The sequence below is a fragment of the Macrosteles quadrilineatus genome, unplaced genomic scaffold (assembly GCF_028750875.1).
Source record: "Macrosteles quadrilineatus isolate MER2022 unplaced genomic scaffold, UCM_ALF_1.0 Scaffold_9__3_contigs__length_116548681, whole genome shotgun sequence".
Classification (NCBI taxonomy): domain Eukaryota; kingdom Metazoa; phylum Arthropoda; class Insecta; order Hemiptera; family Cicadellidae; genus Macrosteles; species Macrosteles quadrilineatus.
In genome coordinates, this window is record NW_026542602.1 from 32,517,456 (window position 1) to 32,526,642 (window position 9,187).

A 9,187-nucleotide genomic window follows, 5' to 3' on the forward strand; every position below is an offset into this window, starting at 1 on the left:
GTCGCTTGTTTTGGGCGACACACCAAGCCTTAGTTGCAAACCAAACTTGAGCATAAATGGGGCCTAAGGTAAATATCAGGGCTATCCCTAGGGTTGGCAGCGCCCGGAGCAAACGTGGTTGTGGCGCCCCCTCCCCTCCAGTAATAATAGTCGCATTCACATATTTTAATCAATTTTATGTATAGATAATGAGATAAAAGTTATAAATGAACATAATATTTGTATTAGCAAGCCTATTCTTTAAATATAATAATCTTAAAAATTTGGTTGTCCGGATGCAGGTTAACTCCTTGGGAGGAATTTGGAAATCCATTATGTCTTACTGGGATAATTATGAAGTACTTTTATTTAAGGACTGGTCTTGGTTGTGTTACTTACTTTTTTTAAAGTAGAAAATCAATATGATTAGGCTCAATAATGGAGTGTATTTTAATGTTTCATCAAGAATAATAGGCGAACAGCATTAAACATTTTGGTTTATAAAATATTTTTTAGATAAGGGTAGGGACCTTAATAAAACACAACAATGAATCATAATAGGTAGTCTATAAATTGGAGAAAGTTTTACTGTTTAAAAAATACTTCTTACAACACAATTGAAATAAATAAAGATTATAAGGCGAAGTTAAGAGCTGAGCAACCCTTCTGCATTCTTCTGTCATGATATCCTGAAACAAATAAACAATAACTCAAAATTGTTATCAGAACTAAATAGAGAAAGGGGTGTCTTGTTAGCTTGGTGGTTAATTTGTCCTGGACTTTGCTGCAAGAGAAATTGAGATTGACTTCCTTGCACAAGGTGAGAGGATTCAACATAATTTTTCCATGGATATTGCACACACTTGCCCAGCACAGCACAAACCTGCTAACAGCAGGCTACTACTAAAATTAAAGTAAAGTAAAGTACTGTAGAACCAAATCAGATTACGCTCTTGTGTCCACCATAGCATTATAGAACATCATAGAGCACTAAACGGTTTTCATAGTCTTTTATCAATTAAGTATTAAATGTATCCATTCAAATACATACAAATTATAACTGAGCCGTGACTAATTCCACCGGGCGAATGTCACGACTCATGATCAATGGTTCAAGTGTTTTTTTTATAGTAGGCTAGTTCAGTGTTTCTCACTCCACGACCCCGAACAAGGCTGTGGGTTTTGTTCTTATTACTCCCACCGCCGACGATTCAGAGGCTCCGAGACTTTCGTTAGCGCTGCATCGGCATAAATTTTGCATCGTCTTACATCTTAATTTTGTAGTATGTTTGCGTTGTATTTTTGCCTTTTTTCTTACTTGTGTGAAGATATTCTCTACTATGCAGTAAATTAAGAGCGCCCAGCGCGCTTGATGGGGCCCGTGAGGAGGAACATGTAGCAGCCGCATCAGCATTGACGGAGTGGATTCTACTGCTCTTGGCCACCCCTGGATCATGGCCCCCCTCTTCCGTCATGCTCGTTTCCCCCTCCGGTGCTGCTTGCCCAGAACCATTGAACTGAACGCCCTACCGCAAGTTACTTAGACCTAATTTATTGTTACCGCTATGGACTGAGGGATTTTAATTGTTATTTTGTTAATTTGTGCACAGATCTCTATTAATTGTTATTCCTTTTAAATTTTAAATTCTTTAGCCTAGGCTACTTGTTGATTTTTTAGATTTTATAATTTTTTTTACATATTCTATTAAATTTCAATTTTGGGGCCCCTAAATTTTCTATAGTTACCATGAAATGAATTTATTAAAAGAGTCATTAGATATTTCATTGTTGTAATTTGTTAATTTAAAAGGTTAAAACTGATTAAATTTACTTTGACTGAAATTAGCCTATTTTGAATTTTTTTTTAATTAATGTTTGTAAGTGAGTAGGTCAGAGTGGTATCAAAATTTTTTAAAGTTTAATGGCCAAACTATTATACATAGCTTCATTTTATGTTGTTTTTTGTTGTTCCGGATCGGTATGACAATCAATAAAAGGTTAAATTACCTCTGTGTCTGCCGGTCGATCCTATAACGGTAGGCTTACTTTTATTTTTACTATCTGATCTCGTTTGCATGGCTCAATCACGTCCTGGTTGAAGTTCGTTCGCTACGCTCACTCACCTGTATGTTGGAGCTCGTTCGCTGCGCTCACTTTCCTTCAGGTTAGCTCGTTCGCTACGCTCACTTGCCTTCAGGTTAGCTCGTTCGCTACGCTCACTCGCCTCCAGGTTGCAAATTAGCTGTTGTCATAAATGTAAAAGAAATAATAGTGCTAGTGCTGCACCCTGTTGGTAATCCTTGTAACTTTAATGCTATTGAACATCACAGAACAGAACCAACTTGTTTAATTGAAACAGCTGTTAAGATTCAATAATTTCATTTCTCATAAGGTTAACATGGGCTTCCAGAAATTCCACGTCAAAAATCGACAAAAACTTGATTTTCAAGGGTTTACTGTTAAATATCTAACTGTCTCATATTCGATGAAATACGTCTAAAACCATCTCATATATGTATAGTATTTGGAAAATAAGTTTCAGGCGGGACAGTGCTATAGTTATTGAGGAGTAGTTGTAATAAAGTGCGTATTTTAGCGTTACCAAGAGAATGACAGATAGACAGACAGACAGACAGACAGACAGACAGACAGAAATTGAGATAAGGTTTGATTCGGTTTCTCTGACCTATGAAATGTAAAAATAACCAAAAAGTTCATTATTCTAAGCAATGTACAGACAAAACTCTAATTTTATTTATATAGATGAGTACTCATAAGGTTAACATGGGAAACTCTAGAGCCACTAAGGCGGAGCCCAAAAGGATTTTTTAGATAAAAATATGCCTATACCTATGTTAATCGTGAATGTGAGCTATCATCATGCCAAATTTGAGCCCAATCCATCCAGTAATTAACACGTGATTGAACTTCAAACACACAAACGAACAAACAAACACACAAACTTTCACATTTATAACATTAGTAAGATAGTAGCCTTTCTCATTTCACATGATCTGACAAGCACGGTGTCTCATCAAACTAGTATGATCGTTTTTGTTCAAGCTCCTACATATGAGCAATCGATGTATCTAAGGTTTAATGGGTGTTGGGGAAAAATAACTAATTTAATTCTGTGCTGGTATTAACATTTTTTTACCACAAAAAGATGTGAAACTACTTTATTGTTACCAGTTGTGTGGGGGCAATAAACTATAAACAAATAACTTGATCTTTCCACATATTTAGACTGGTGTAGTTGTACAGCGTAAGTCTCCGGTTCCGAAGATAACGGATTCACATCCTGGAAATCACCATGACAATTTGATAGATGGCCACCCTGTGCGTTGCTTCTCATGAACGTTGGTGCGGCCATCTTTAAATGCCCTTACCCACCTACGTAGGTACAATTCCGCCACTCATAATTTTCTCCCCATACACTTCACTAATCTGTCAATGAATTTAAATGGCTTTCACACCTTTAGCACTTAAAAATCTAATTAGGTACCGGTACAGCGCAAACTTCACAGGCGACGGCAGTCTCAATTGGCGGCACCGTTTTGAATGCTCTAAACCGGATGTAAACACAGCCGATTTGTGCCGAATTTCCAGCGCAGGCTTGCCAATACATCCACATACACAGCACAAATGTCCAAAATGCCAATCGCAGCACTGAAACGGAGAAATTTAAAAACAGTACTTACTTAAATAACATGCCTTGTATTATTCTGTCACCATAGGTAACTCTGAAACTTGAACAGTGCTGTAAGTTGATTAAAGTGTATTTTTTTCCAAATATAAAAACTTAACCGCCACAGCACATCATAAGTTAACACGATGACTGCTGAAAACAACGTACAGGCGCTCCCAGTGGCGGGCGAAGCCCCGGCACGCAACCAAATCAGCGAACGCAATTGGCATTCAAATATTTCAGTCTGACGAATCACAAAAGAGCAGTGGTGACTGTGCTGCGTTACCCCGAGAGTGGATGTAGTTCACTGAAACACCCAAAGGTAGCAGCACTGCACGGATCCGTATCCAGTGTCTTTGTAATGTGGGTTGAAGAGAAAAAATCCCCGAAACCGGGACAAAAGCATTGCCAGACAGGATTTTACGGGAAATTTTAGTACCAACCTACACCAAAGTAAAGCTCGCATTCTAAGCTGGCAGGCTGGCAACGATTATAACGTCTCCGTCTGAGGCTAAGCTCACACTGACTCAATATATTTCTGTTGGTCTGGTGCCGACCTTCGTCGGCGCGCGCCACATTGAAGTGCTAGCAACGCCGACTAGAGTCGGCGTTAGCAGTCAACGTGTTAATGTTAAACAAGGACTGAAAATGCTTTTTAATCATATTGATAACTTAGCCAAACTTACTTATCTTTATTGCTTTCGATTCTTTTCCAAGAAAATTTCTCTCCTTCTTATTTGGCCCCAAATAAGCAGACAACTTCATCAATATTGTTTACATATGAAGTACTCTCATACATTAACACCAAACATTTGCAATTCTCCAAGCTTTACAAGAAAATTTACCTGGAACAAAAATAGGCAGTGTACATCATTCAGGCCTACTTCTTGTTAAAAGTAAAAACAGAATATAGAACTATAGGCCTAGCTCAAGGTAGGGCATATTTTCTTTGTACAAATATTTGGATTGGTAGATAAAAACTTAAAAACTCGAAGGCCACTGGTTCTCTCGGACCCAAGTGTCATTACCCAGGTGGAACTAATAAAGTGTGTTTTTTATTAAAACATTAATAGCTTAGTATAAAATAAAGCTTTCAAGTTTGATTTATAAAAATAAATATAGCCTATATATATATATATATATATACTTTAAAATATAAATCAAGCTTTTTGTTGGTCGCAAAACATAAACAAATAAAAAGTAGAAGAAGGTAGCTTCTAATGTTATTCTTATGGGACAAATTTAAAAATGTATTTTGAGGGTTTTATAATTACTACTGAACGGAATTGTCTAAATTTTATGGTGTCTTTCCATTGTTGTCATAATTAAGATTCGTGCAATTTTTTAACACTATAGGTGCAACGGTTAGCTTGAGTTTTTTATGCGAACACTTACACACACACACAGTTAAGCGGACAACTAATCCACGACTCCACTATACACAACACGATACATAGATAACATATTATTTTTTTTTAAATTTCTTTAGAAAGGTCTAGAGAATAATTGATAAATTTTGTGTTTTAAGGGTAAAAAATGAGAAAACCCCATTTTTTGGCCTAGGCCCCTTCTCTGCATAGAACTCATTAAAACCCGGTCCCATCGCCCGATCATGCTAGTTCGCGAACTCATTCAGATTTATCCCGCCTTACACCTTCAAACCGAATTTTCATTTGATTTTAGGTTATGAAAGAAACATAATACAAGGATATTTGCCTTTGCCAATTACAATCAATTGTAAGTATGGTGGGCTAATATGAAAAAAGTTGACCCATAGGCCTACTTGCCTAATTTGTAATTTTATTCATGTACTCAGGTATGTGTCACAATTTCATTTTATTAGGTAGCCTACATGTTTTTTTGCCATAAGTTAACTGCATGGTTTGCTGCCTTGTTTACTGTGTGAAATTAACCTAACTTAAGTTTTGTGACGTTGCCTATTGTAAGTTATTTTATAGACTACTAAATTTCCATTCATACTTGGCTTAAAATACCTAATATGTATCGTCGCCATTTCATTGAATAGTATTAACAGTATTGATGGTAGAATAAGTTAAAGGGTACAGTTTCTTAACTGGGCTACGCTAATTTTATTGAAACTATCGATTCGATTAGTAAACCTACATGCGATTTTTTCACCATCAGCAAGTTTGGTTGGTTAAGTTAGGTTATGATAATTTAATTTTATAATAAACTTAGATAGGTATATTTTAAAATATCTATTATTAATCAATATTTTTAATTCAATACTGTAGTTTAATAAAATATATTAACTTAAGTTAGCGTAGCCCAGTTAAGAAACTGTAGGAATACCCAAGTTAAATCTCTTGGCTCAGTATTATCACGCTTACCATTTCTAAGGTTACACAAATGATACAAACTTGATAGCCTACTTATATCGAATATAGGCCTACTCGAATACTTAATACTCATTCAAATGAGTGTAGGACGTAAACTTAAGGGCTGCACTTTACTTTATGTCCTACACTCATTCGAATGAAAATATCGATCGATATGTCGATTATTAGATAAGTTATATCATTTGGTTAGTTAGGTAAGGTTAACCTAACCTAACTAACCAAACGATATATCGAATGAAACAATCTAATAATCAATATTTTCATTCGAATGAGTGTAGGACGTAAAATAAAGTGCAGCCGTTGAATACATTCACTGATATTTTTATTAAGTTAATTGTTTAGGCCTGTCACAGGAAATCTGTAACTTGAGTCACAGCTACCTTAAGCTTAAGTAGAGGCTAGGCAACTGTACCTACTAACTTAACCTAATAACACTCAAGCAAATAATAGCCTACTGCGTTTTTGTTACTTTGAATAACAAGGCCTAGGAACAGGATTGGATTAAAACACAACTTACTGGATTTCAACACCTCAATAGTTTTGGAATTTTTTGATGCTTACAATTTATTAATAATTATTGTTCCTCTTCTTTATCTTCTGTCAACACCAGCCGGACTATTGACAAGATTCATTAATTTTCAATGCCGTTATCCTTCACTTCATTTTCATATCTTTTAACTTCTCTCTATAAATATTTCTTGCATTTTCATTGTCATATAGCATGTAATTGTTGCCATTTCTCGTATAAAAATCGTTTAAAAACATTTAAATAAATAAATGTTTAGGTTATAAATTACGATATCGCAGTTGGGCAGTTGTCAGTACGGTCCAATTACAATAATAATAATTATCGTATCCTACCATAAAATATCGTATATATGGTAGACCTGACTGAAGCGAGCAGCTGATGCCATTCCCACAATGCAACATTCTCTTCAATTATAAGCTATGCCCCAAAATCAGGATTATAAGGTATGACTCAAAATCAGGATTATAAGCTATAGAACAGAATCGGAATTATAAGCTGCGCCACTATTTGACCATTATAAGTTGTGAAACTGAAAATGTGTCATACCTTATAACGTTTTAGAGAAATTGTGGCATAGCTTATAATTTTTCGTGAAAGTGTGGCATAGCTTATAACTGATTATAAGCTATGCCACATTTTCAACATTATAAGCTATGGAACAAATTCACGATTATAAGCTATGACATTATAAGCTATGACACCCCACGGATAAAACATACTATGTTTTATCTATGATCCCCCCAAGGGGAGAATTAGTTTGGTTAGTCCATGGTTTTATATATGGTTGTATTGTAGTTAGGGTTGTGTTGCGGTTTTAGTAGCTCACAGAGAAGTAAAAACTTTACCATACTAGCCAAAACCAACACAAGTAAACTTCTCATCCCATTGTAAATTTTGAAGCTCGTCGTTTATCGTTTCTAGTTTATGTCCGGGTTACATGGATCGCTTGCGTCTAGGATTTTTTTTATTTATTTTAGGGTTAAATTCATGATTTTTTGTACATAATTTGGTTATATAACAAGGGGGCGGGTTATATTTTTATGACTAAATAGTTTTATTTCATTATTTATTAAATAGGTTTTAAATGACTGAAATAACAATAAACAAAATGTTAACGAAACGAAACACGACATTTACAGTGCACCGGACAGAACTGAAATGTTCGTACTCACTGAACTATTGACACTTCTCTAACACTGTTTAAAGAACTGGTAACACCGGGTTGAAAATAAGAAGCAGTATTATACTTATGATATTACCGCCAGTTGACATTATGGAGCGAAGGGATTACGTTACATGGTGAAGTCGGTATAGGTGGCGGGCAACTGAGGGTGAAGAGAAGTACCTCAACCGTGGCCACACATCCGAAATGCTTTAACAATTTTCCCAGCCCTATTTCACCATAGTCGCCCCAATATTCAGCATCACCGGTCTCACCAATCTCCCTGATCAATAACCCCCTGGCACACGACCAATCTAACCTAAGCTCACCACGACTAAAGCTAAACGAGCTAAACCACGACAGGTATATTGCTTTTCGTGGCCCATAACCTCAATCCACCTACAGTATGCAATAGTGTTTAGTTTAATAGGTTGTATGCTTCTGTGTAGAATGATATAGTGTTACTCCTGTTAAAATCTTGGTATGTGGTATTGTATATATACAAATTCCAGCTAACCACCCTAAAACTCAAAAGTAATAAAATTAACTCGCAACAATCAACCTAACCAAAACCAAAACACCCTACCCGAAAACCACAAACCAACCCTACAACCATCCTCAATAAAACAAAAACCACTCAACCCAACACACCAACCGGCCAGTTGTGGCAGAATTGAGCTCCGTTATTTATACTTCTCTGCTACAGCTGCTATCCTTTCCCCGGCTGAAGAGGACGAAGTAACGAAGTCGAAATCCTAAAGCAGCCTCAGTCCAGTAGGGTTTCAGCTCACTGGATTGGAAAGTCACCAAAAAACCATTCGAAAAACGGAATAATTAAAGGGCGAAGAGAAGGATCATACCGGACAGTTAGGGGATAGGACACTATCGGTGGTTGGTTTAAAAGGTTCCGTCCCAGCCGTCACACTCCTCATCCGTATGTAAGGTCTCAGATCACAGGAGCACGGGAGTGAGTGTGTTAAAAGGTTCAGTCCCAGCCGTCACACTCCTCCTCTGCATGTAAGGTTTTACATCACACGAGATAGTGTGTTAATGCTCAACCAGTAGTATTTATTTATTTAACTGAATTATCCGCTATATTACTTTTGTCGGGGACAGCTCAATTACTCCACAGATCATAGTCTATACGAGCTTTGTACATAATTTTATAAACAGTATATATAATAAAAGGTTAACTTAAGCACTACATCGAAATTATATGCTGTATATTTGTCTTTATTCCTGAATCAAAACCATAGACTAACCAACACAAGTAGACTTCTCATCCCATTGTAAATTTTGAAGCACGTTTTTCGTGTCTAGTTTATGTACGTGACACAAAAGCGCTAATGTCGACGAAACTTTGTTTCTATTATTTTAGGGTTAATTTCTTGATTTGTGCTTTACTGTTTGGTTATATAACTAGGGGACAAGTTATTGTTTATGATTAGATCGTATTATTTGGTTAAACG

General features: G+C 36.2%; 1 long non-coding RNA gene across 3 annotated transcripts; it reads right to left on the minus strand.

Moving 5' to 3' along the window:
- Window positions 1-526: 526 nt before the first annotated feature.
- LOC129002252 (uncharacterized) lies at window positions 527-6,843 on the minus strand. Of its 3 annotated transcripts, none has more exons than XR_008491557.1 (3): window positions 6,589-6,843; window positions 4,354-4,512; window positions 527-668 (listed from the first exon to the last, which is right to left on the minus strand). It is a non-coding gene; the product is annotated as an uncharacterized LOC129002252 (long non-coding RNA). The 3 variants fall into 3 exon arrangements; XR_008491556.1 differs by having other exon boundaries at window positions 6,545-6,843; XR_008491558.1 differs by lacking the exon at window positions 6,589-6,843 and adding an exon at window positions 6,019-6,318.
- Between the last annotated feature and the right edge of the window lie 2,344 nt (window positions 6,844-9,187).